General features: G+C 39.9%; 1 protein-coding gene across 1 annotated transcript in view; it reads left to right on the top strand.

The window, feature by feature from the left end:
* Window positions 1–415: 415 nt before the first annotated feature.
* mid2 (midline 2) overlaps window positions 416–12,786 on the top strand; it is a 159,726-nt gene continuing 147,355 nt past the window's right edge. The window contains exon 1 of the mRNA XM_079250016.1: window positions 416–545. The gene's annotated coding sequence lies outside the window, so the exon portion shown is untranslated. The remainder of the gene's footprint in view (window positions 546–12,786) is intronic.

Below are 12,786 nucleotides of genomic sequence, written 5' to 3'. Positions count from 1 at the left end.
TTAATTGTCCAAATTTGCCTGTCAGTTAAGCGCGTGTATTTGAGGGTAAAGACAAATGACAGCGACACCGTGAGGCCACCGGAGACGGAGGAGCGGGTGGAGGAGGAGAATGGGTGCGCACAGCTCGGGTTTGTTACGCGGGCACTGGAGCAGCGGTGTAACGGATCCCAGCTGCTGCCGTTGGGGAATGAGCGCTATTCCCGTCCCCTGTGGCTTGGTCACGTGTCCATAGGGAGCGTTTGGTTTGGGTACCACGTCAGGAGGTACAAGGAGAGAGCGCACCGTTGCGCGCAGCTGAGTTGGAAAGCAACATCCTCCAGGAGCGTTAGCCGTCTGGCGGCAGATCAAGCAGATCAGTTGTGTTTAGGGGCGTTGTCAAAGCACACTCTTCTGATATAGACGTGCTCATGTTACGAGTGAGACCCACAAGTCACTGCCTCATCTAAACTTCTCCGCTCACAAAGTGTGTGATCCTTCCAGCGGGCGCGTCGCCGCCGCCAGCTCGCGCTACAAGTCGACATCCAGAGCTGTCACGGCGAACGGAGGTAGGCTGTTTCTTTTCTTTGGTTTATGGTTGAGTAGCTACAGAGGAGCGTGCTCAGGAGGGCGCGAGCTGGCACAGCAATCACTTAGTTGGTTAGTTAAACAACGTGCATGAAGGACTGCAGTAACCCATGCGTACATATCATAAGTGTATGAAAAGCTTTTGATCGTGAAACGTGCAACATTAAAGCAATGAGAACACAAATGGATTCTGATTCGATTCAAATGTGCTTTGTTAAGTGTCCAACATGGAGTGGCAGTTTTACATTTGGGACAAAAGGATGCCTTTATGTGTGTCAAGGGGACTCACAAAGAGGGTTGGCAGCGTTTAAAAGTAATTTAAACTACTGCTGTATTAGACTGAATTGTTAATGATACTACTGAATGGTAAACAAGAACATTTTGAAGCTTTTTAAGAATATTTTAAGTGCCCTTTCATCATCAGTTATGTCATTGTGTTGCACTGTCAAAACTGGGGGAATCACCTGAGCTGTCTGTCATCCATGACCCTGATGTCAGCTGGAGAAGCAGGCTGTGTGTTTGTCCCGCTGAGATGATCTCAGAGAAACTCATTACTGTCAAAGTTTTCAATTGATGTTTTTATTTGATCTAAAGACCTTCAAACATACTGATATAACATATGTTTGCACATGTCGAAACAGCATAGTCAAAAAAAAGAATGCGCTGCATTACCCTCACAGCACACAGTAAATATTCTGCACACTGCCGATGGGGATGTCGCCTCATTTTCTCCTGGAGCCAGTCAGTGTGGTTATTGTGCCTGCTGTGTTGCTTCTGGTGACAGTGGAGAAAAAAATGGCTGAGTTTGGCCTCAGAAAAGCAGAGTGTAAAATGTCAGCAATTTATCAATAATTCATGAGACAAAAACAATGCGGGGCAGGGAAGTGGGGTCCAGTGTCAGGTGGTATGCCCCCAACCTTTTTTGTTTTAAACTTTCAGTGGACATATGAATTATTGGAACTAAATAACACTTTTAAATGTAACTTAATCAAGGACAAGTGCCAAAACATGACAAACTCCAAAGTGTAGTGTTCTGCTGCTTCTATGCTGATCAGTAGTGAAATATTATGTCATATTTATTAAATAGGTATTTCTTTGTCCTGTTAAATAAAAATAAGAAGATGTATGACCTTTCCATCTTATTCTCTGACTAATGCATTAAGTGGTTAATGAGACAGGTCTGAGTGCGTGGTACCCGACACTCTTGGAGACAGCGCTGCTAGTTGGGTGAATAAAGCTGACACCCTCATTCATCATGCATCTACAGGGTGCTGCCTGTTTCCTCAGTCTGTCCATGGCTGACTGCCTGTCTCTCTCTCACACACCCACACCCACACACATACACACCCTCACTCATGCACACAATCTCCTATTGCACCCACAGATGATAATTATTAAGACATTATTACAGTGACAAGAGCAGTGTTTTTTTCTGTGGGAAGGACGGAGTGTCAGTGTCAGCGTGCTGGGAAGACTGTATGAGGATGCTGCAGTTGTGATGATTTCCAAGAATAGTAGTATATACCTGCATGGTTTTGCACATGACAGACTGTCCCGGCAAACCAAATCATTCCTGGCATTTGCATCTGTTTGCTGGTCTTGTTTTTCTGGGAGATAAAAAAAGAACTTTCCAGAAATGTGTGAAGTAGTGTTCATACATGCATAATTGCATTTTTATGTTGCTGGGGTTTTTTTTGTTGTTTTTTTTTTTTTTTGTTTTGTTTTGTTTTCTTTTTTTTTTTGCTCCTTGCAAGAAGACACATTGTCTTACACTACTGTGAATCATTAGTTCTGGAGGTTTCCCAGTCTAAGCTTTACCATGTGCTGTTTTAATAAGGGATTTATGATAATATCTTCATTGTCATTTGGCTTCAAAATGAAACATGAGTGTACTTTATTGAAATTCAGTTTAGCATTTTACTGGATTACAGTTTTGCTTGAAAACTGTTAAATAAAGATGCATATCTATGTACATCTAAGGTTATTTGCTTTGCAGAGTGAAGATGTAAATGTTTGAAAGAGCAGTAATTTGCATCTGCCAGGGAACCATCATTATAATAGTAGGCACTGTGCTGGGAGAAGTTAAATTTGCAATCAGTAAGTTGGAAAGCATCAGCTTGTTTTAATAAGAATATTGTGCGGTGACACCTTCAGTTTTACTTCCTTATGTGACCTGTGGACCTGTGATGGCTTAATGGAACCTTAGAACAATGTGTAATCATCTCCAAAATTGGACTGCCAGCATGTCACCAAGCATCTGTTGTCATTAACACCATGGATTTAGCTGCAAAGCCATTCTCCACAGCTCTACTGCAGGCAAATCTTGCTTTTAAGCCAAATAAAAAAGGCAAGCTCAATAACCTTTGAGTAGATTTTTTAGATTTGCACATAGAAGGTGGAAGTGACAGGTGCTAATGCCATCAATTAAAGAAAATAACATCAACAGGTCCCTGAATTTGTCAAGAGCATTTATTTACAAAACAATGGTCCAGTAATGTTTTATGAATGGAATACCTTGGTGTTGCCAGTTGTACTACTGACATGTTGCATCATTAATATTGCAGTTGGTCTATATGTCACCCTTTTAAAGTTTACTGCTGTTAAATGCTGTAATATCTTGATCTCAGCATCCATGTGTGTGTTTATTAAGACAGTTGGTCTTTAGACATAATTGGTCCAATTCTTTGTGATTTTTTGTAAATATCAGTAGCTTCATTCTTATAGTTCAATTTAGCAGCGTTGATACTTATGGATGTTTTCCTTCAGGGATTTTACTGAGTCATTAGCTGAAGCCAGTTTGAGTTTCAATGATGTGCTTCTGTTGAAGTTTGCCTCTTGGCTGTGCCTTCCCAGGGAGTCTGTTAAACAGCGGAGAGCTGACATGTTGTTTTGGTTGGAGGATACAACTCCAACTTCCTGTTGGAAAAATAAAACCATGTTTGAAATGGATATAGTGGCTTTGCTGGCGTTTGATTATAAACCATTTACACAGGGCTCACTGATTCCCTTTTGTAAATTATGTATGCTGCATTATTCAATACGTTTATTGATTGATAGAAAATATGTATTATCAGAAGATTTATAAATATTGAATATGTAAAAGAACATCCTAAAATCCTAAAACCCAAATGTGTAACACACAGCTGTTGTGACAGTTGTTGGTTTTTTTGTATTAGGTAATCTTATGATTATATTTGCAGTTATTCACATTCTCAGTTTTGAGAAGCACGTGGAGATATCACATTTCTGGTTTTCAGTCTGTTGTTTGATGAACTATGGAAAGAAAATGACTGTAAATCTTAAATGTGGTGCTATCATTGGCCATGGTTGTATTTTACCAAGAGCAATACAGTGTCCACATCCAGTTGGGCTGAAATGAAAAATCCTGTACCCAGATCTGAATCCAGATGGACATGAAAAGTTAATCAGTTCTAAATTGGATCATGCTCCTCCTCTGGTAAAAATATCTTAGCAATCCAGTCCGTTCAATCTTTTTTTTTCTTTTTTTTTTAATGAATAATCTTGCTGAGAGACAAATACGCAGACCTAAGCCACATCTTCTCCAGGAAGGAGGTAACATTTCTTTTAACTGGCTGTTTTGGTAAAGTCATTAGAGAAGCTGCATTTCTCCCTTTTTCCACATTCATGCAAACTTGGTTTTCTCTTTTTTTTTTTTCTTTTTCAATTGATCACTTTAAAAGTACCTCTTCTCATCATGCTGAGGGTAGTCACACTGGAATAAACCATTTCCTTTAGGTCTTCTGTTATTATTTCAGAGATACAGTTTCAGTAAAACCTATTGCATTGCAGGGTCATGTTGTTTCTCCTTAATCTTTCCTGTGACGTACTGTTGCATACTGATCCCTCCCTTGTTTCCCTCAGAGTGCTAAAGAGACACAGACCAAAATAAAAACACTGAAAGGCAAATTTATTGCTTGACTTAACAGAGCAAAAGGCCATCTCTTCGGCCTTACAAGGGCTGTGATAACTTATTTGCGTGCCAAGGCTGCTTGCATCTGCAGACCCCTGTGTGAGTGTGAGTCTGCGGTTACTGTTCTTTTTCCAGAAGATTGACAGTGTGATAGGTTAACCTCCGGTTGGGAGGATGTGACAGACACACTGAGCAGCACCACGCGGCCTTTGCAGGCACGGCAGCAGCAAAACATTGCAGCTTCCAGTCGATGCCGCAGTAGTTTTTCTCGCCACTCATCGGGGGTTTAATATTCAATTATGAGGGTCCTCTAATTCAAGCTGTTTTTGGATGGATTGTGGACAATCCCCACTGACTGATGAGTGTGCATCTTAGCTAAATAAGCTCACACTTTGCCCCTGTGGGAGGATGAAACAAGACAGATGGCTTGTGGGGGTGTTTTTACTGACGTGGCAGGAGTTTCTTGCATTTTCGCCCTTTTATTTGGTGTATACAATAACAACAGAGCATCAGAGACAGTTCTCTGTCACATCAAGCTGGAAGTGAAATTGAAGGTCCAAAGGTGTTTTTTTTTTCTTTTTCTTTTTAAATGCTGACAGGAGTGCACAATGACAGTCTCATTCCAGTGTTTTTAGGTAATAGCTGTGACAGTGTGTCAGCCTGACACATCCCGCTGAGTCTGAAGGAGTGTAGATCTCCCAGCTTTGTGCTGACTGACACCAGAGGTGGACAGTGTGACAAGCAGTTCAACATTTGCATGGCCACAGTGTGGAGAGAGCAGATTCTCCTCCATCATCTCATGACAGATAAGTGTCTTCACCAGGCAGGTATTGGGACCTTGCCAGTGGGCTGTTTCTTGGCTGAACCAAGCTGTCAGTTAGATTAGCGTTATGAGCCTTTGGTGGGGGTGCAATCCTGTCTACAGGGGGTTTCCGTTGGAAAGATCTACAAATCCCCACCACCAAGCGCATACACACACAGGCACGCACACACACAACCCCCACCGAAGAATGAAGGGGCAAGATCAAGCTAACTCATGGGAGGTTCTTTTCAAATAAATCCCTCCGTTGGGAGACTGCTGTGTCCTCCATGCCCTTCATGCACACGTGCATGCATTTGCTTCTCAAAAAAACATCCACACATGCATCCTGCTGTCTCTGTCAGAAACATGGACACACTGCTGGCTATCCAGTTGCATGGATTACTGATTCTAGCTGAAGTAGGTATGTGCTGTCCCACGTACTGCATCTAGGTGAACTCATGAAAGAGTAACGTGGCCTACACAGGCATGACGACTCCATTTGCAGCTAATGCATCAAAGCTCATGGTGAACACAAGCCTGCATGACTGTATCTGTAACAGTACAACCAGGAGGCAAATTTAAATAGCTTAACCTTGAAATGAAAGACTTTGAACAACGTTATCTGGCCCATGGTGTCATAAAACCTAACAATGCTCTTTTATCATAAGACAAAAACTGTTGTTTCATTACGGATTTGAACCTACAATTCATTAACTCATTCATGCATTGCCAGTCAAAAGTTTGGACACATTTTCCTATTAAATCTAATGGGATATTGTGTCCAAACTTTTGACTGGTATTGCACGTCATATTCTTAAAATTAAGTTAAGTGTGGGTAAATAAATCATTTGAAGATTAATTTTTTTTAAAGAAAAGGCTATTTGGAGTGATGACAAACTGACAAATGATGGAATGAAAGCATAAAAATGGGTTTTAGTAACCAGAAAAGAGACAAATGTGGCAAATGGCCGCCAGCTGAAGCTCAAGGATTCAGCCAAAAGATGTTTTTTTTCTATATCCTTTCCAATCTGAAGACAATGATATTGTTGCTGGTTATTTTTAAAGGTTTACATTTTGTAAAGGGTTGACACTACTGAAGTTATTTCATGTTATTCTCAGTTTAAGCAGCGGGGCTGTGCTTCATATGCTGTTTTACTGAACCTTTCATGTTCTGTGTTGTCCTTCAGCACTTAATGATCGGGCTACTTGCCTTGAAGATGTAGGAGGGTCATTGTATCAACTCAGCTAGAGTTAGGAAGCTAAAACGTTAGACTGTGGTAGTATATAGTTTATTGAACTAAAGCCAGTCCCCTGATGCTGTCCTGTGGCTGTTAGTGATTATGTTGCTCTTTATCCATGAAGGAGAGGTATGATTGAATACAGAAGTATGATTAACCACTCAACAGGCCTTTGAAAGATTTGCCCCCCTTCTGATGTAATGGTTACATCCCTGTGAGGGAGAAAATCATGTGAAGTACGATAGCGGAGATGTTTGATGTTCCGGATTTATCGTGGCTTTATGTCCTCAGCTTCTGAGGAACGGAAGTGACTGATGAGTACCATGGAAAATATAACATTCAAAATATATTCCCAATGTCTTATTATGTAAAAGGATAAAAGACTTGTTGCTTGTTTGCTAAACAGTCAGAAGTAGCGCAGGGGACTGGTGGTGGAGAGAAAAGTGGAGGGACAGAGTAGAGAAGCTGTGGCCGAGTTTCCCTACAGCGAAGCCTTTTAGCTAAAACATTCCAGTCCTCTCAGCCTGGCTGCAAACTGTGCCATTAGAAAAAGCTACCTGTATGATCGTTTTAAGTAAATCATTTATAAATGTTTTAAGTTGTGTTGTTTTTTTTTCTTTTTGATGAAGGAGGGGTGCAAAGTCCGCCCCCAGTTTAAAAAAATCCTGGAGAAAACTGTTGGAGGAGCGTCTAATGTTATTTATGCTTCCAGTGTTGCTAGATGAGTTGATCACCTTTTATTGATCAGCAGGGGTTGAAATGCAACCCAAAGGCTGTAACAAGTTGTAGTAGATTGTGGGGGAACGGAGTCTAAAAGGACAGGGTCCTGTGGTCAGGGGGGAAAGAAGTGGCATCATCATTGGTTTTTTATTGTCTCTACCTAACCCATGTTTTTATTGATCTTAGTGCAAACTAAAATATCAGGATTTCCAAACACAATATTTAGTTAATACATTAAATTAATTTTTTTTCTCCTTTCTGCTGCTCTTCCTTCATCCCAGCATTTCCCATTAATGTAGATCTCTTATTCAAATTTATACAGCACTCATACACACACTGTCCTTCCACAAACGTGATCTAAATCTTCTCTTTGTCGTTTCTGATCATCTCGCTCGCAAAGCCTGCGAGCGAGATGATGAGTGAGATGGCAGCTTTAAACTGGGCTATGCATGCCCAGTTTAAAGCTGCCAGTGTTCAGCCAGATTATCTGTCCCATGTCCTCCTCTGTGCTGATGAAGAATGCTACATATTAGGTTCATAGGAAGAAGAAACTGTACTTGTCACAAAAAATATGGCCTTAAATAAGCAGGTCATGCATATTTTCAAGTGAACCTTACTAATTCTGTGAGCTCACTATCAACCAATTCAGCTGACAGAGGAGCTAACTGATCAGTCATCCTCATTTAGCTGACGCACTTCTTAATCTGTCGAGACATAAGAAGCCCTAACCAACCTATCTTCTAATTTTACAATGAGTAATGTGTGCAGAGAAGTCAGTGAGAAACTTGGCTGCTATGCACCACATCTCTGCTATCTTAGTTGAATGTGCAGTCTGCACACTGTGTAATCAGATAATTATAGTAACATAAATGTGTTTTAAAGGAATCTCATTTCACGTTCCACATTCACTGCTTAGCAATTTTACCTCTGCATTTTCACATAAAAAGTCTCTTGGCAACTTAAGCTTACCCATCAAAGTCATAAATCTGCGAGTTCTTTCTTTTCAGGTCTAAGAACAGACAACCATGTTGTGCTTAATTATTGGGTTTTAATGAGATATTACCTAACTTAGTCTTTTTAGAAGGAGCATTTAGCATGGCACGACTAGCTGACAAAAACAAGTTTGACCTTAAACTACAGGGCAAGACAGTCTTTTCCCTTAGCTGATGTGACATTTTTCATGTTTCCTGGCTAAACTTGAGTGTCGTGAAGGGTTTGATACAGAGCTGTGTGAGCAAATCAGATACAGTAACGCCACAAAATTCAAGCTGAACTATTCAGTTAATCACATTTATTTCAAAAGAGGTCCATGCCCTGAAGAGGTGACCTGATGATGATGAACTGATGCAAGCTGAAGTTGAAAAACACAAGATGGATAGACTCAAAGCAATGGATAAGCTGACCCTGAAAACTGTGATCATCCATTAAAAATGGAAACTGATCTTGAATCAGCCCTCCTCCTCCTCCTCCTCTTCTCCTCTCAGATGCTGAACAGGCTCCAGCATTCTTGCTCTCCTCCTCCACCGCTGGGTTTCTCACACAGTAAATAAAGACTTACTGTTGCATCGCAGCGTTTTCAGATCCCATGGCTGAGTCCCTCAGCTGATGAGAGAGGAAACCAGTTCTTAAAAAAGCTCAAACAAAGGCAAAGTCACATAACCCTACCCCCCACATCCACCCCCCCCCTCCCGTTACCCTGTAGCATTCTGCAGCTGTGTTGAGGACATGATCTAAGTTCTTTTTTCTTTCTTTTGAAAGTGCTTTCATTCTGCGAGTTTGTTTGTGTGTGTTCGGTTATCAGGAAAAGATCATAAACTACTTTGAATGAGGTTGGATGTTGTCATTCTGTCTTTCGAATGTGCTGAGATATGAAACTGTGGAGAAACGATCGTGTTTGAATGGTTTGAGATAATGAAGCAGAGCCCTTGTTTTTCAGTTTTATCACATCACATTTGTGTGAGTGAGCACAAAACGTCAGCCTACACAGGCCTATAAAGGCTGCTTTGTTTGTAACCCTTTTACAAGTTAGAAACTGTTGGGGTGTTAACGAAATCCTACATTTATGTTCATTTTATATGGAAAACAGGAAAAGAAGGAATTTGGTGTGCGAGAACAGTTTTGTATTTTCTGTTTTGACAAAAACAATTCAGCAAACAGCATTTTCATGCTCATTTGTGACAGTATGCTTTTGTCCCCATTTGATTCGTTTCCAAAATTTTGAGTGCCAATTCAATTTAAATTGCGATTTTAACAATTCTTCAATATTGCGGATTTTTGTAGATTAAAAACAAAGAAAATGTAGAAAACTTCTGTTTGCTCATCGTTTTTCTTGATTTCAATTAGGAAAAAAACAACACTGTAGCCAGACCATCATTCTGTTGCTACAATGCCCAAGAAGACAAGTAAAAAGATCAATAAAAACAATAAAAATGACAAAAATGGATTATTTTTATTTTTTTGAAAAGAAAATTGATTTTTTTTAACAAAAAAATCGTATTTAAAATTGTAAAGCAAAAAATCCAGATATTCGATTTTTCTATTTGATTTTCCCACCCCTACACATAGCTCCTCTTTCATCATGTTCATATTGGTGTGGTTGGCTGTGGTGCCTTATTTCAGACAAGATACTCCAGTTACTGAGGGCAAAATTGAACTCTGGCAGCTAAAATATTCCTGCTTTATTATATAAAGCTTTACTATATTTTGTTTTAAGAGTGTGTGTTTCAAATTTTCTGAAACCTTGTTTTAATGTCTTCACCATATGTTTTGGAATTACACACTTTAAATCAGATAGATGAGATATCAATAAACCCATCTGTAAAGACTTGATAAATACAGACAGGAGGAGATCTGGACTGTTTGTGCTGCTGAGCTAAAGAAGTTTGACCCTCATGAAAATGAAGAAAATGTACTTTAGACTATGGATGGGACTTCATTCTGTCAATTACTACTTTTTCATATAAAAAAATGATCAAATAAAACAAAATCATGCTCTTAATTGTCGTGTGAATTCCAAACAATGCTGAATGTTTGTCAGCGCTGATGCACACGTCAGAACTCGGCTACAGCAGTGCCAGTTAGGGTGACACAATTAATCGGATTTTGATAGTGATCACGATTTTGGTAGCCAAAAGTATTTACCTTCAAAACGCGAGCTCTGCTGCATGCGTCTCTGATCACTCAGGTTCTCAACCAGTAGTTGGCCAACCACCAGGGGGCGATTGTGTGGTTAAGGTTTCATTAAGCTGCCTTAATACCAAGCGCGTGCACAACTTTTACCAGCAGCAATTTAAGTATCGTTAGATTGGCTGGACATTTGAGGTGGGCGTGGTTAACACGGAAAAGCATGAAGCTGTAAGATGCCGCTTTTGCCGTAAGATTTTGATTAAACTGCTGATTAAGGTGATAAAGAATACAAACATTTTTACAACGTGTGGCATTAAAATACACAAACCCTGCCGTGTCCACAACCTGCCCTGCTGCGGACGAAGTTGCTCGTTAAATATGTAATAACCAGCTTCATTGCACGAAAAGCAGACATCGTCCTTGATCCCTCCTGGCATCAGACGAAGCTTCTCGTGGAGAATGTAGCAAGCTTTAGACTGATGAGAGCAAATGGAAAATACAGCTGCATCAAAACAATGGATAAGAAATATGAAATCCCTTCATGTAATTATTTTTCCAAAGGGGCGTTGCCTGCTCTGTTTGAAAAATGTCGAGGAAATAGAGAGGGAGCACTCCCACATAGTAGTGCAATAAAAATACATGTTTTTCCAGACACAATGAGTGATCCAGATTAATAATCGTGATTACAATATTGATCAAGATAATAAGCTGCTTTTGTGCCAATTTTGGGGGTTTTTTTTAGACACTCAAGCCACTCTACTTCAAAAAAGCCACTAGCAATAAAACTAGTGACTTTTCAGGTGTTTTTGGAGACTGACGTGAAAGCATGTATCGTACATCTTCTCACTATCCTGCAGATCATGCTGCAGGCTCCTGCCATGCCCAAATCACTCAGAGCCTTGGTCCTCACACAGAGGATGTTTTAGCTCCCAGCGGTGTTCAGTCAGAGCAGGAGATGTTCAGTTGCCACTGGCTGATCCTGCCCTGGCTTACCATCAGATTAATGAGAAGTGTGGATGAAAACATCCAAAAACTTAAAAGTACTGTAACAGCTGGAGATGCTAGTTTAAGTGATTGAAACTTTAGATTTATTTAGTTTAATCAGGAATGTTTTCTATTAAGTCTTTACTGTTTTGAAGTGACTCAACCTGTGTTATTCATTTATTTATTTATTCACTTTTTTGTCATGCAATGACATAATTAAAAAAAAAAAAAAAAGATGCCAAAACAGGGAGTGCTATCAGTTTATAAGTCTAATGCAGATCTCCGTACAGTGTTGCCGTTAGGTTAAGAGAATTTTAATTCAGTACATAAGAATTAATCATCATCATCCTCATCATTGTTGCTTTTATCATTATTGTAATCAGAACTATCATCACAATCATCAGTGAATCCTGGATCTGTCAGTTAAAACTTCAGCTCTTTTTTTCTCAAGTCAAGTGTTACTGTAATTGTACAGGAAATATAACCGGAGCAGTGTCAGCAAGTTCCACAAACATTGTGTCAAAGCATTGCTTCATGTGGTTATACATCTCCAGAGTGACAATGTTTTAAAGAGAAGGGGACAAGACAGCAGAGTTTCTCTCATCTTTCTCACGGGATCTGGAGTATTCCTCCTAACGGAAGTTGGCATACAATGTCCCAGACTCCTTCTGCCTCATAATTAGAGCTTTGCTGCTTTGCATGTAAGCTGCAGTCCAGAGGCAGTTTGATCTGTCTGTACCCTCACTGACTAATGGTGTTGCATTTGTCACAGAAAATTGAGGCTTCGCATGCTTAGATAGTTGCTTATGTGACATATTCCAAGCGGCCAGACAGCAGTTGTGTGTGTGCAGTTTGACTACTAACAATCTAGCAATTATTTGTTTTTTTATTTTACTGTTTCAGCCCAAGATACATTTAATTCAGGGAACAAACAAGTGAGATCAGAGACTCAAAGTAACAACCTGATTTATGTCTCCAAATCCGTACAGACCTGAATGTTGTTTGTTGTTTATAGCTTTTTTAGATACAATCCAAGGTGATATTCTCTGAACTCTTGCCCCTATAGTGAATAGGAAGTATTGGAAACTATAATACACATGGAAGTTATATAAAAGGCAAAACTATATATATCCTACAGTGGGAAAATTTGCACCATCTAAACAATATGATGATTGCTGGAAAAGCTTGGACATAAAGTTGGGAAATAATGCTTATTGGTAGTTCAGTTGTAGTTTGAGTTTCCTCCCACTGGGTGGTTCTCCTATAGCTCAAAGTTGTTCACAGCCTTTCTCAGCCTATAAAAGTTTAATGTAATGCACAGATAATTATTTCAAGCATTTATTCCTAAGGATCTTCCTGGAACATGTTTTTGCCCTAGTTTGTTGCAGTGACGGTTTGAAATATCCTCGGGTGTGTTGAGT

This window comes from Telmatherina bonti, assembly GCF_933228915.1.
Source record: "Telmatherina bonti genome assembly, chromosome: 12".
NCBI lineage: Eukaryota > Metazoa > Chordata > Actinopteri > Atheriniformes > Telmatherinidae > Telmatherina > Telmatherina bonti.
The sequence above is the reverse complement of the archived record's forward strand: the minus strand, read 5'-3'. Positions and strand labels throughout refer to the sequence as shown.